Source organism: Bos indicus, chromosome 17 (genome assembly GCF_029378745.1).
Source record: "Bos indicus isolate NIAB-ARS_2022 breed Sahiwal x Tharparkar chromosome 17, NIAB-ARS_B.indTharparkar_mat_pri_1.0, whole genome shotgun sequence".
Taxonomy (NCBI): domain Eukaryota; kingdom Metazoa; phylum Chordata; class Mammalia; order Artiodactyla; family Bovidae; genus Bos; species Bos indicus.
The window spans coordinates 52141397-52155413 of record NC_091776.1 but is presented as its reverse complement, the minus strand read 5'-3'; the positions used below and the strand labels follow the sequence as shown (position 1 = coordinate 52155413).

The 14017-nt window shown below is 43.8% G+C and overlaps 1 non-coding gene across 1 annotated transcript; it reads right to left on the bottom strand.

The window, feature by feature from the left end:
- Positions 1-4184: 4184 nt before the first annotated feature.
- Positions 4185-4257, bottom strand: TRNAG-CCC (transfer RNA glycine (anticodon CCC)). The gene has a single exon. It is a non-coding gene; the product is annotated as a tRNA-Gly (tRNA).
- Positions 4258-14017: the final 9760 nt, after the last annotated feature.

Below are 14017 nucleotides of genomic sequence, written 5' to 3'. Positions count from 1 at the left end.
TCAACACCCAAAGGGTCTCTTTCAGGTCCCTTTGCTAGCTATACATCAATGACAGGCTGCATCTTCTTCCTATAGGTAATACAAATCAGCATATCATGATTGACTGAATGTGCAGATACAGATCTTAGGGGCTAGCTCTCTGATAATGAGCTAGATTTTGAAGAGATTTGCAAAAATATGGAACAATGTCACTGTCCTCAGCACTTGTTTGTTTTGGAGCATAGTTAATTTTTATCGAAAAAATTCATGCTAACATGTCATGTGTCTGTTTTAAATTAATCAGTGTTTTTAAAAACAGCTTAAACTTCTAGTTACAGTAGATATCAATAGATGTAACATTTTAACAAGGTCTCTTTAAGGTCTTCAACAGTTCTTAAGAGTCCCTGAGAGGGAAAAGTTTGAGAACTGCTGCCTTACTACTTCCTAAGAAGTTTTGTACTCTACAACAGAGGAAACTGAGACACAGAGAAGTCAAATCACTTGCCCGAGGTCAGACAAGCTGGTAAGTGTTAAAGCCGGGGTCAGATCTGTGCACAGCATCCCAATAAAGTGGATCTATGATTTGTTGTTTAGTCACAAAGTCTTGTCCGACTTTTTGTGAGTCCATGGACTGTAGCTGCCAGGCTCCTCTGTCTATGGGATTTCCCAGGCAAGAACACTGGAGTGGGTTGCCATTTCCTTCTCCAGGGGATCTTCCCAACCCAGGGATTGAATTCAAGTCTCCTGAGTTAGCTGGGGAGAAGGCAATGGCACCCCACTCCAGTACTCTTGCCTGGAAAATCCCATGGATGGAGGAGCCTGGTAGGCTGTAGTCCATGGGGTCGCTAGGAGTCAGGAACGAGTGAGCAACTTCACTTTCACGTTTCACTTTCTTGCATTGGAGAAGGAAATGGCAACCCACTTCAGTATTCTTGCCTGGAGAATCCCAGGGACAGAGGAGCCTAGTGGGCTGCCGTCTATGGGGTCGCACAGAGTCGGACACAACTGAAGCGACTTAGCAGCGGCAGCAGCGGCAGCAGCGGCAGCAGCGTTAGCTGGTGGATTCTTTACCATCTGGGCCACCTGGGAAGCTCTGATCTATGATTATCTCCACCCTAAATCAAGGACAGTGAGGAATAGGAAGGGACATTAAGTTCCTCTAGCTACTGTAACAAATTGCCACAAACTTGACTTCAAACAATAGAAACATTCTCTGACAGTTTGGGAAGCTGGAAATTTGAAGTCAAGGTGTGCTGCCTCTGATGGCTCTAGAGGAGGATCCATCCTTGCCTCTTCCAGCTGCTGGCTTGCATAGCTCGTGGCAGCATCACTCCAGTCTCTGCCTTTGTCTTCACACGGCCTTCTCTGTAGGTCTGTCTTCTCTGTGTCTCTTACAAGAATACTTACAGGACTTCCCCGATGGCCCGCTGGTTAAGACTCAGCATTTCTACTGCAGAGGGCAAGGGTTTGATCCCTAGTGGGGAACTAAGATCCCACCCACATGCTGCTCAGAGCTGCAAAAAAGAAAAAAAAGGAACAGTTGTCTTAGATTTAGGACCTACCCACACAACCCAGAATGATCTCATCTTGAGATCCTTAATCACATCTCTACAGACACTTTTAAAAATAAGGTCACATTTACAGGTTCTGAAGATTAGGACGGAAACAACTTGTTTTTTGGGGGGACGAGTGTCAGGAGGCATGGCACCATTCAACTTGCCACAGGAGGTTAGGTAACTTGTTTAGGGGCCCACAGCTAGGAGGGATGGAGCTGAACCTGGTGTGCCCCCACGGTGAACTAAGAGATAAGTAACGGATGCTCAGACTGGGGCAACTTTGCCTTCCTCAAAGCAGGCAGCAAAGATGTACTGAGAATCTGCTGGGAGGGGACAAGGCTAGAGGAGCCACAGTGTCAGCCAGCAGCTTGAGCCTCAGGACCGGGACAGGAAGGGGATGGGAGAGTGGAGGAGATGGAAATGACTTTGCCACAACATGCCACAACTAAGACCCCAGGAAGGGAAAGGGGAGGCAGGAGTCCAGGGTGACCTCCCCCCGCCAGATGATGAGCCTGAGTTCTTCAGAGAATGTTTACAATCTTAAGTAGGGAGAGGCAGTTAAGCTCTGATGGTTAAGCTTCCAGTTCACTCTACATTCTAAGCTTGGTGCAGTCACTGATAGGGTGTGTGGCCTTGGGCAAGTCACATGACTCTTTGGGGCCTCAGCTTCCCACTCTGTAATATGGGGTCACAAAGGGTAATTGTGATTATTAAACAAAGAAGCATATGAGCCAGCCACACAAAGTTCTATAGAAAAACTAGATGAAGATGATGAAGATGAAAGAAACCTGGAGGCGGGAATTCCCTGCTGTCCAAAATTAGGACCCCATGCTTCCACTGCAGGAGTCCAGGTTTGATCCCTGGTCAGGGAACAAAGATCCCAAAAGCCATATGGCATGGCCAAAAAAAAAAAAAAAGGAAACCTGGGGAGATGTCTGGGTTGGGTGTAGACGTCCAGTTGACAGGCGGGGACGTGGAGCTGAAACTCAGGACTAGAGCAGTTGATGTGGTAAGACCAATATTGACATTCACTGATTCAATCAATATTTAGCTCTTAATAAATTGCCACGTTCACTGCTAAACCTGTGGGCTATGACAATATCTGAGAGACAGGATTACTGCTCTTGTGGGAAACAGATGGTAAACAAGTAAAACCAAAAATAAACTAATTTCAGATAGAACAAGAGAGGGTTGAGAAAGAGGAGGGGAATTAGCAAATTAGTGTGTCACAGGAACTAGATGTGTTAACACAATTCAATTTCAAAAAAGAGTTCCAGACACCATATTGTCTCACCTACAAATATTTTAATATGTATTTCTAAAACATAATGAAATGATAAATCTACAGTATCATGATCACACTTGAAAAAATTAATAATTTCTTCATATCAAGCATTCAATGTTTGAAATGTTGTTTCATGAGTTTATTTTTTAAGTTTGTTTAACTCAAGATCCAAATCATATCCACATATTCCAATTGGTTGATATGTCTTTTCGTCTCTTTAAATCCTCCTCCATCTCTTCTTTTTTCTCCTTCCCTTGAAATCAGTTTGATGATGAAACAGGATTGTTTGCCTTATAGCGATTCTCAGTCTAGATTCTGATAATTTTACCTCTGTAAAGCCCTTTAATATGTTTGTTCCCTGTCTTTTCTTTAGACTGGTGTTGGACTGAGAGGTTGATCTGATTTGAATTCAGTTTATCTGGTGGTAATGTGTTCTAGCATTTCCTTTTGTTAGGAAAGATTCTTTTTTGTTTAGATGTAAATCACCTGCAGTGATGCTGCTGCTGCTGCTAAGTCGCTTCAGTCGTGTCTCAGTCCGACTCTGCAACCCCGTAGACGGCAGCCCACCAGGCTCCCCTGTCCCTGGGATTCTCCAGGCAAGAGTACTGGAGTGGGTTGCCATTTCCTTCTCCAATGCATGAAAGTGAAACGTGAAAGTGAAGTCGCTCAGTCGTGTCCGACTCCTAGCGACGCCATGGACTGTAGCCCACCAGGCTCCTCCGTCCATGGGATTTTCAAGGCAAGAGTACTGGAGTGGGGTGCCATTTGACCGACCCTTTTAATGTGGCAATTTAGTAGTTTTTAGTAAGTTCACAAAGTTGTGCAAGCATTATGCTTGTGTGCTAAGTCACTTCAGTCGTGTCTGACTATTTGTGACCCTGTGGACTGTAGCCCACCAGGCTCCTCTGTCCATGGGATTCTCCAGGCAAGAATACTGGAGGGAGTTGCCATGCCCTCCTCCAGGGGTTCTTCCCGACCCAAGGATTGAACCAGTATCTCTTACGACTCCTGCATTGGCAGGCGGGTTCTTTATCACTAGTGCCACCTGGGAAGACCCACGACCACCCTGTAATCTCACATTTTCATTAACTGCCCCATAAAATCCTGTACCTATTAACAGTCAACCTCCATTCCCCTCTGCCCAAAGCCCCTGGTCACCACTAATCTGCTTTCTGGGTCTATAGATTTGTCTATTCTGAACGTTTCATATAAAGAATCATATACTATGTGATCTCATGTCTGACTTCTTTCACTTAGCATCATGTTTTTCAAAAATATTTCTATTTGTTTATTTATTTGGCTGTGCTTGGTTTTGGTTATGACATGCGGGATCTTTGATCTTTGTTGTGGCATTTAGTATCTAGTTCTCTGACCAGGGATCGAACCCAGACCCCCTGCATTGGGAGTGCAGAGTCTTAACCACTGGACCACCAGGGAAGTCCCTTTAACTCATTTAATCCCCACAAAAATTGTTTATTCCCATTTTACAGATGAAAAACTGAGACAAAGAATGATTCAGTGCCTCACCAAAGGTCATATAACAAACAAACCTACTGCATCAAATGTGAACTTGGACCCAGAATCAATTTCTGGTCCTCTCTTCCACCGCCCTCCCCCTGCTCCCCAACTTGCCCCATCCAATCTATGCTCAGCCTCCTGACTCACACTCAAACAGAGCACATTTGTTCCCTGGGCTTCACACACATGGGCTGTGGTCTTCTCTTATTCCCTCCGTATCATATGATTCCATTTATTCAGAATGTCCAGAATAGGCAAATGCACAGAAAGCAGGTTGGTGGTCGCAGGGCTGCCCCACCTGGCACACGAAAGGTACTCACTCAATAGTTGAGCTTCCTGGTTGGATAAGGGCCTTTTCTCTTTTTCTACCTACCCTCTTCTGGAGCCTGGTTTATCTCAGAGAAACGAGGAGTTCTGTTCCTATGAAGTGATCTGAAGAAAAGTACTAACCACAGGCAAAACAACACAGAAGGTGGAAACAACCCAGGAGTCCACTGTGAGATGAATAAACAAAATGCGGTCCATCCATACAATGAGACAGGATTCCGCTATAAGAAGGAATGAAGCACCAACACAGGCTACGACACAGACAAACCTTAAAAACGCGAGGCTAGAGCCTTCCCTCGCGGTCCAGTGGCTAAGACTCGGCTCTCCCAGTGCAGGGGGTCTGGGTTCGATTCGATCTGGGTTCGATTCGATCTGGGTTCGATCTAGGATCGAACTAGATCCTAAATGCCGCAGTGACGATCAAAGATCTCACATGCCACTGCTAAGACCCAGCACAGCCAAATCAGTAAACAAAAAGAAATACATATTTTTGAAAAACATGATGCTAAGTGAAAGAAGTGAAAGAAGTCAAACCTGAGGTTACATAATATATAATACCTTTATATGAAATGTTCAGAATAGACAAATCTATACACCCGGAAAGGTTAGTGGTGACCGTGGGCTTCAGGCAGAGGAGCATGGAGGGTGACTGTTAATAGGTACAGGATTTTATGGGGCAGTTAATGAAAATGTGAGATTAGAGAGTGGCCATGGGTACAAATTCGATCCCTGGTTGGGGAACTAAGACTCCACATGGAAAAAAAAAAAAACAGATCAGAGGCTGGCACGTGGTAAGAGCTACATTAATGTTAGCTGCTGCTCTTTATATTATTGTTGTTGTTACTATTACATTTGCTGTCACTGTCACCACTGAAGCATTTCATTCAGAACACTGACACCGTGGAATCAACACTGTTCTCTTACTGTGGTGTTTGAAGCTACTAGAGGAATTAGAAATTAGGGCAACCAAGTCCCATCAATTGCACCTGCAACGCATCTCGGAAATTCTTCTACTTCCTCATGTCCCTCCTAGCACCCTAGCCCCACTTAATATTATTTCACCACCTGGAAGGCTACAGTAGGCTTCTAACTGAGTTTTCTGCTTCATCCCTTCTTCCTTCTAATCTACTCAACAGTCAATAATCTTTTTTTTTTTTCTCCACTACATGGCATGTGGAATGTTCCTCACTAGGGATCAAACCTGTGTCCCCTGCAGTGGAAGCATGGAGTCTTAACCAATGGACTACAGGGGAAGTCGGCATTCAATAATCTTGATAAATACATACATTGTATCACACCAGGTATCAAGGCCAAGTTATAATAAGCCCAAAGTCCTTCCCAAGGCTGACATAACTTTCATAGTCCATCTTCACCTCACACCTAAGCAACTCACTGTCTGAGCACCAGCCACCCTTCTGTTCCTTTAGTCCTATGTACATGGTTCATCTAGTCCAAACTCACATCCTTGGTGAGAGCATCCAAATGGCTGAGCTTGGGTCATAGCCCATGATCAAGGGAAGTGAAGTTTAACCTTTTTTGTTCCTTTTTTTCCCTTAAGTTTAACTTTTTAAACTTCCATAGAAGGAATAAAACTCTGCTTTCATCAAAAATCACATAGGGATGGACAGCCCAAACTTAGAAAGCGAGTTCAGGTGCTGAGTGGGAGACAGCATATGCCTTGTTGAGGAGGGCATGCAAATTTGAGTCAGAGCGGAATTGCTGGGAAATAATGGAAAGGTGATTAAAGGTCAGTTCACTAGAGGGTCTCTTTCTCCATCTACTCTACACACAGTACTCAACCTTCCCTCCCAATAACATGGAACAGCTATTCAAAGATTATGGGCTGGGACTTCCCCAGTGGTCCAGTGGTTAAGACTTTGTGCTTCCAATGCAGGGGATGTGGGTTCTATCCCTGGTCAGGGAACTAAGATTTCTCATGCCATGTGACCAAAAAAGTTAAAAAATAAATAAAGACTATGGGCTTGCTGATATATTCATGAATAAAATGATGTAATGTCTGTGATTTTTTTGCTTTAAAATAACCCATTGGGAGGGTGGGATGGTTGGGAATGTGGAGAAGATGAACACTTGCCTTCTTGTTAATGATTGTTTAAGCTGGGTGATGGGTATATGGAACTCCATCATACTATTTTCTCTCCTATAATATTAGAACATTTTCATTACAAATTAAAAAAATTAATACAGACTGTGGGCTTGAGTGAATGACAAAATATTAGCTTTCCTGGGATGAGTTTTGCTTCAGCCATGGGTAAAAGAAGAGGGACTTGATGCCACCAACAAGAATGGAAAATCTGGAGTGGGGAGAAGGGTGAGTGGGTGCTGGGAGCTCCCACAGTTAGCTGCAGAAGGAAGAACTGAGCCAGAGGTTCCTGGAGCCAGTTGCCTGGGCACGTGGCAGAGAGAAGCAGTGATTATGTGCAAGGAGAAGTTATTGCTTCCTGGAAAATCAGGCCACCAGCCCCTGAGAAACCACACTAGGACTTGAGAGGGAACTTTGGGGCACTAGAGAATAGCTCCCTGTGCTGTTGCCATAGACTACCTAAAAGACTGAAAGTCTGTGCCCCTCAAATTCATATGTTGGAAACCTAACCCCACAACGTGATGATTTTAGGGGGAGGGGCCTCTGGGAGGTCATGAGGTCATGAGGTCATGGGGATGGAGCCCTCATGCATTGGATTAGTGCTCTTTTAAAAGAAAGACATGCCTGCGGGCTTCCCTAGTGGTCCAGTGGTTGAGACGCCACCCTTCCACTTCAGGCGTCGTGAATTCGATCCCTGATCAAGAAATTAAGATTCTGCATGTTGCTAACCTTGGCCGAAGTTTAAAAATAAATGAATAAAATTTTTTAAAATGACAGAAATTCCTTCTCTCTCCCACCATGTGAAAAGACAGAGGTCTATGAACCAGAAAGGGGGTTCTCACCAGACACCAAATCTGACAGTGCTTTGATCTTGGACTTTCAGCCTCCAGAAGTGGGAGAAATAAATTTTTGTCACTTATAAGTCACCCAGGCTATGGTACATTTTCTGGCCTTCTTTATAAAAAATTGAGGTGTAGTTAACATACAACGGGCTTCCCTGGTGTCTTTGATGGTAAAGAATCTGCCTTTAATGCAGGAGACCTGGATTTGATCCCTTGGTGGAAAAGATCCCCAGGAGAGGGAAATGGCAACCCACTCCAGTATTCTTGACTGGAGAATCCCATGGACAGAGGAACCTGGTGGGCTACAGTTCATGGGGTCACAGAGAGTTAGACACGAGCAACTAACACTTTAACATACAACATTGTTTAAGTTTAAGGTATCAGTTCAGTTGCTCAGTCTTGTCTGACTCTTTGCAACCCCATGGACTGAAGCATGCCAGGCTTCTTTGTCCATCACCAGCTCCTGGAGCTTGCTGAAAGCTCAAACTCATGTCCATCGAGTCACTGATGCCACCCAACCATCTTATCCTCTGTCGTCCCCTTCTCCTCCTGCCTTCAATCTTTCCCAGCATCAGGGTATTTTCCAAGGAGTCAGTTCTTTGCTTCACGTGGCCAATATTGGAGTTTCAGCTTCGGCATCAGTCCTTCCAATGAATATTCAAGACTGATTTCCTTTAGAATTGACCGGTTTGATCTTACAGTCCTAAGGATTCTCAAGAGGCTTCTCCAACACCACAGTTGAAAAGCACTCAGCTTTCTTTATGGTCTAACTCTCACATCCATACATGACTACTGGAAAAACCATAGCTTTGACTAGACAGATCTTTGTTGGCAAAGTAATATCTCTGCTTTTTAATATGCTGTCTAGGTTGGTCATAGCTTTTCTTCCAAGGAGCAAGCATCTTTTAATTTCATGGCCGCAATCACCATTCGCAGTGATTTTGGAGCCCAAAAAATAAAGTCTCTCACTGTTTCCATTCTTTCCCCATCTATTTGCCATGAAGTGATGGGACTAGATGCCATGATCTTCATTTTCTGAATGTTGAGTTTTAAGCCAACTTTTTCACTCTCCTCTTTCACTTTCATCAAGAGGCTCTTTAGTTCCCCTTCACTTTCTGCCATAAGGGTGGTGTCATCTGCGTTATCTGAGGTTATTGATATTTTGGCCAGCAATCTTGATTCCAGCTTGTGCTTCATCCAGTCTGGCATTTTGCATGATGTACTCTGCATATAAGTTAAATAAGCAGGGTGACAGTATAAAGCCTTGACATACTCCTTTCCCAATTTGGAACCAGTCTGTTATTCCATGTCCAGTTCTAACTGTTGCTTCTTGACCTGCATACAGATTTCTCAGGAGGCAGGTCAGGTGGTTTGGTATTCCCATCTCTTGAAGAATTTTCCACAGTTTGTTGTGACCTACACAGTCAAAGACTTTGGCATAGTCAATCAAGCAGAACTTAAAGTAAGATTAAGGTATACAATGTGTTGATCTGATACCTTTATGTGTTGCCGTATGACTGTCACCATAGCATTAGCTGATCTCTGAGTGTCTATGGGTCTTTTTGTTACAGCAGTTCGCACTAAAACAAACCACTTTACAAAGACTTATTTTTCAGGAGTCCGAGTAGTCTTCTGCTTTACTTGCCCTGTCTCTTGGGCTCAGTTCCAAGGGTTGACATCCTGAAATAGCCTCAGATCCACTCTTCTACCCATGGCAGCCTTGACTTCCCAAAGATGCTAATCTGGATTCTTATTCCTCTTTCTCACCCTGTCCTCCTCCTCCTCTTCCTTCTCCTTTTCCTCCTCATCCTTCTTTTTTTTTTTTTCTCATCCTTCTTTAATTTGATAGACTTGAAAACAGTTCTGATGTCATCATTGCATCTTTTTTTAGTAATATTTTTAAAAAATATTTATTTTACTTATTTGGCTGCACCAGGTCTTAGTTGTGGGGTCTTTGATCTTCCTTTTAGCATGCAGGATCTTTTTTATTTTATTTTTTTAGTTGCATCATGTGGGATCTAGTTCCCTGACCAGGGATTGAACCCTGGCCCCCTGCATTGGAAGAGCAGAGTGTTAGCCACTAGACCATCAGGGAAATCCCCTCCAGAAATGTCACAGGAGACTCAGTCTGTTCTACTTAATAGTCACCCTCACTAAGTCAAAGACGTTATATGGAAGATAATAGTGTCCCCAAACCCATCTTAGAAAACAGGAAGATCAAACCTTAGCAACACCATTGTTTGAAGTGCACTGGGCACGCTCTCTGAATTTCAATGTCTGTTTCACCTGAAGAGAGGTTACTTGTAAATACTGGCTCTGTGCAGATTTTGTATTACAGTTATATTCATTTGGTAGCACTTCTCTGCTTTGAGGGTCCTCATCCACTTTTCTTTTTTTTTAAAGATTTTTTGGATGTGAACCATTTTTTAAGTCTTTATTATGTTTGTTACAACATTGCTTTTGTTTTTATGTTTTTGTTCTTGTTTTTTTTGGCATGGGTTCTTAGCTCCCCAACTAGGGATCAAACCCACACCCCCTGCATTGGAAGACAAAGTCTCAACCACTGGATGGCCAAGGAAGTCCCAAGTGGTTGGGCTCTTAAAGAAAATGTTGAAAGAAAGCTATTTAAAATGTAAAAAAAAAAAAGAAAAATCACCCATTGACTTTGTATGGGCTCCTTGAAAAGAATATGAGTTAATGCTTTGTTGGAGGGTATAATACCAGGGAAGCAAGAGTTAGGGAAGAAGTAAAGTGAGGCTGAAAAGGAGGGAGACCAAATTTAAGGTGGAATATTGCCAAAGTTGGTCCAGCTTTGCAAGAATGCTCAGCTGGTTGCTTAATCCAATCGGTGCTGAGGTGACCTTGGCGCTGCACAGGGCTCTGCCTCGGGTGCTGTTCATGCCGCAAAACCAAGTATCCAGGTGAGGGTGGGGAGGGTCCTGGTGGGATGAACGGACCTGGAGTTTCCACACCCACAATCTGGCCATTTACAAAATTATGTATTTAGTAGGATTCTTCCTATCCCATTTCCAGTCCCAGGTAACTACTGTTGACAGTTTGACTCATGTTCTTTCTGATTTTTCTCCTGAGAACATGCATATATATATATATATATATATATATATATATATATATATAACACATTTATTTTTTATGGAAGCGTGACAAACATATTAATATACAATTTGCTTTTTTCACTTCATGTTACCCTATAATCATCTTTCCAGCTCCAGCATATATACATATATCTTGTTCTTTTTTCTTTTTTAATAGATAATCCCTGCCTCCTTCTTTCAAATGATTGTATAGTTCTCTGTTTTATGAATGTACTGTAATTTACCTGATTATTTCTTCCCTTGATAGACATTCATGCCATTTCCTGCTTTAGGCTATTTTAAACAACCTTGCTGCGTAAGTTGACTTTTGGTTCTTTCATTTTTATGGGAAGTGAGTGGCCAAAATATGTCACATCCTCGTCTGCCCAGCACCTCTGTTCCTGCGTATAAATGACGCAGTGAGGCCACAGCTCACCCACTGCAGCCAGCCAGCCTCAGGCTGTGTTGCTGTTCTGGGGGCTGGGTCCAGGGGGGTAGGTTGTGAACTGGGGCTTTGGTTGGGTGGTTCTGGGAAGAGTATGAGGATCTGGGAATTTGCTCTAGAGTGGGTGCTAGCAGGAAGCAGGATGACTCTACGATCGAGGCTCTTAATAAATCTCGTCTATATGGGGGGACAGACTGGTGAGAAGCTGAGGCTGTAACTGGTGCAGAAGCAGCTGTCACTCATATTTGCCAGGAGAGGGTTGGATCTGGCATTCTGTGGCTTGGACCACATTCGTGTCTTGTCTTGTTCCATCATCGTCCCAGAGTGGCCTTGGCTGATGCTCTTGTTTGGTGAAATGGTTATCTCAGTGGGAGAGCAGCAAGGCCAGCTGACGCCAGGTCAGCAGGTGGGTGTCCGGCACTGCCCCCTCTTTGTCAAAGCCGCAAAGGCTGTTTGGTATTCAAGATGGGAGTAGATAGCTGCACTCAGTCGCTCAGTTGCTCAGTCATATCCAACTCTTTGCGACCCTATGGACTTGTAGCCTGCCAGGCTCCTCTGTCCATGGGATTTTCCAGGCAAGAATACTGGAGTGGGTTGCCATTTCCTTCTCCAGGGGATCTTCCTGACCCAGGGATTGAACCCACCTCTCTTGCGTCTCCTGCATTGGCAGGCAGGTTCTTTACCACTAGCGCCACCTGGGAAGCCCCAGAAGTAGGATCTAGGGAAAAACAAAACTGGACCCTGACCAACTTTGGAACCTGACCTAACCTCAAAGGCACCATCTCTCCTGACTGTCCTTTGTACCTGAACCTGGCTGTTTCTGGACCAAACCTTGGACAGCTGAAGATTCTTCCTTGTTTTAAACATATTTTTAATATTTATTTTTATTTATTTGGCTGCACTGGATCTTAGTCATGGTATGCAAGATTTTTGATCTTCGTTGCGGTATGTGAAGTTGTAGTTGTGGCATGTAGTATCTAGTTCCCTGACCAGGGATCGAATCTGGGCCCCTGCATTAGGAGCACAGACTATTAGCCCCTGGACCACCCGGGAAGTCCCCCTTGCTTGTTTTAAATAGCTTATTGAGATATAGTTCATATGCCATAAAGTCCACACATTTAAAGGGTACGGTTCAGTGACATCAGTATGTTCACAGATACGTGCACCCGTCACTACTATCTAGTCCCAAGTCTTTTTATTTTTTTTTTTGGCTGTACCCCATGGCTTACAGGATCTTAAGTTCTCCAACCAGAAATCAAATCTGGGCTCGGGCAGAGAAAGCACTGAGTCCTCATCACTGGACTGCCAGGGAATTCCCAGAATATTTTAATTGCTCCAAACAGAAGCCCCTACCAGGTGAGAAAGGAGTGGGTGAGGGATAAACTGAGAGATTGGGATTGACATATACACACTCACTGTTTAGTCACTAAGTCCTGTCTGACTCTGTGTCACCCCATGGACTGCAGCACGCCGGGCTCCTCTGCCCTCCATTTTCTCCCAGAGTTTGCTCAGATTCATGTCCATTGAGTCAATGATGCTATCTAACCATCTCATCCTCTACTGCCCTCTTCTCCTTTTGTCTTCAGTCTTTCCCAGCAGCAGGGTCTTTTCCAGTGAGTTGGGTCTTTGCATGGGTGGCCAAAGTATTGGGGCTTCAACTTCAGCATCTGTCCTTCTAATGAATATTCAGGGTTCATTTCCTTTGGGATTGACTGGTAATATACACACACTACTATATATAAAAGAGATAACTAGGGGGATTTGCCTGGCAATCCAATGGTTAAGACTCCATGCTTCCAATTCTGGGGGCACAGGTTCAACCTCTGGATGGGGAACTAAGATCCCACATGCTGTGGGGTGCTTCCAAAAAAAAAATAGGCAAGTAATAAGGACCTACTGTAAAGCACAGGGAACTCTACTCAGTCCTCTGTAGTGACTTACATGAGAAAAGAATCTAAAAAAAAGCGGATATATGTGTAACTGGTTCACTTTGCTGTACAGAAGAAACTACACAAGGTAAATCAACTATACTCAAAAAAACAAAAAACCAAGCCCCATTAGCAGTCACTCCCCGTTTGCTCCTTACTTCTACCTTCTACTATAGCCTGAGGAAACCACTAATTACTCTGTCTTTATGGACTTGCTTGTTTTGGACATTTTATTTAAGTAGAATCATACAATGCATAACCCTTTTGTGACTGACTTCTTTGACTTAGTTTACTGTCGTCAAGGTCCACCTTGTTGTAGCTTGAATCAGTACTCTATTCCTTTTAATGGCTGAATAATAATCTATCATAGGGATAGACCACGTTTTCTCTATTAATTTACCCATCAGTGAACTTTTGTGTAAATTGGACTTTCCCTATTATTTGCTTGTGGTAAAAGTAGTGCTTTCCTTCTGGAAGCTCAGGTGCCTAAGTTATCCACTGCTGTGTAATAGGTTGTCCCAAAACTAAGTGGCTTAAAACAACAATAATCATTATCTTTCATCCTTTTTGCAGATCTGGAGTTCTGGAGCAGTTTGGCTGAGCAGTCCTGATATGGGATTTCTCAGGAGACTGCAGTCAAGATATCAGCAGGGGCTGCATTATTATCTGAAGGCTTGACTGGGGCCACTTCCAAAATGGTGCCCTCACGTGGCTGTCAATAAGAGGCCTGAGTTTCTCTCCCCTGTGGGACTGTCTCCCAGAGCTGCTTGAGTGTCCGTATGACATGGTAGCCGGCTTCCCTCAGAGAAGTGTCAAGAGAACACTGAAGCAACAATTCCTTTTATGACCTAGCTTCAGAAATCATAGTCATCTCTGCCACATTCTCTTAGAGGTCAGTCACTAAGTTCTGCCTCTCATTCCAGAGGAGGGCAATTAGGCTC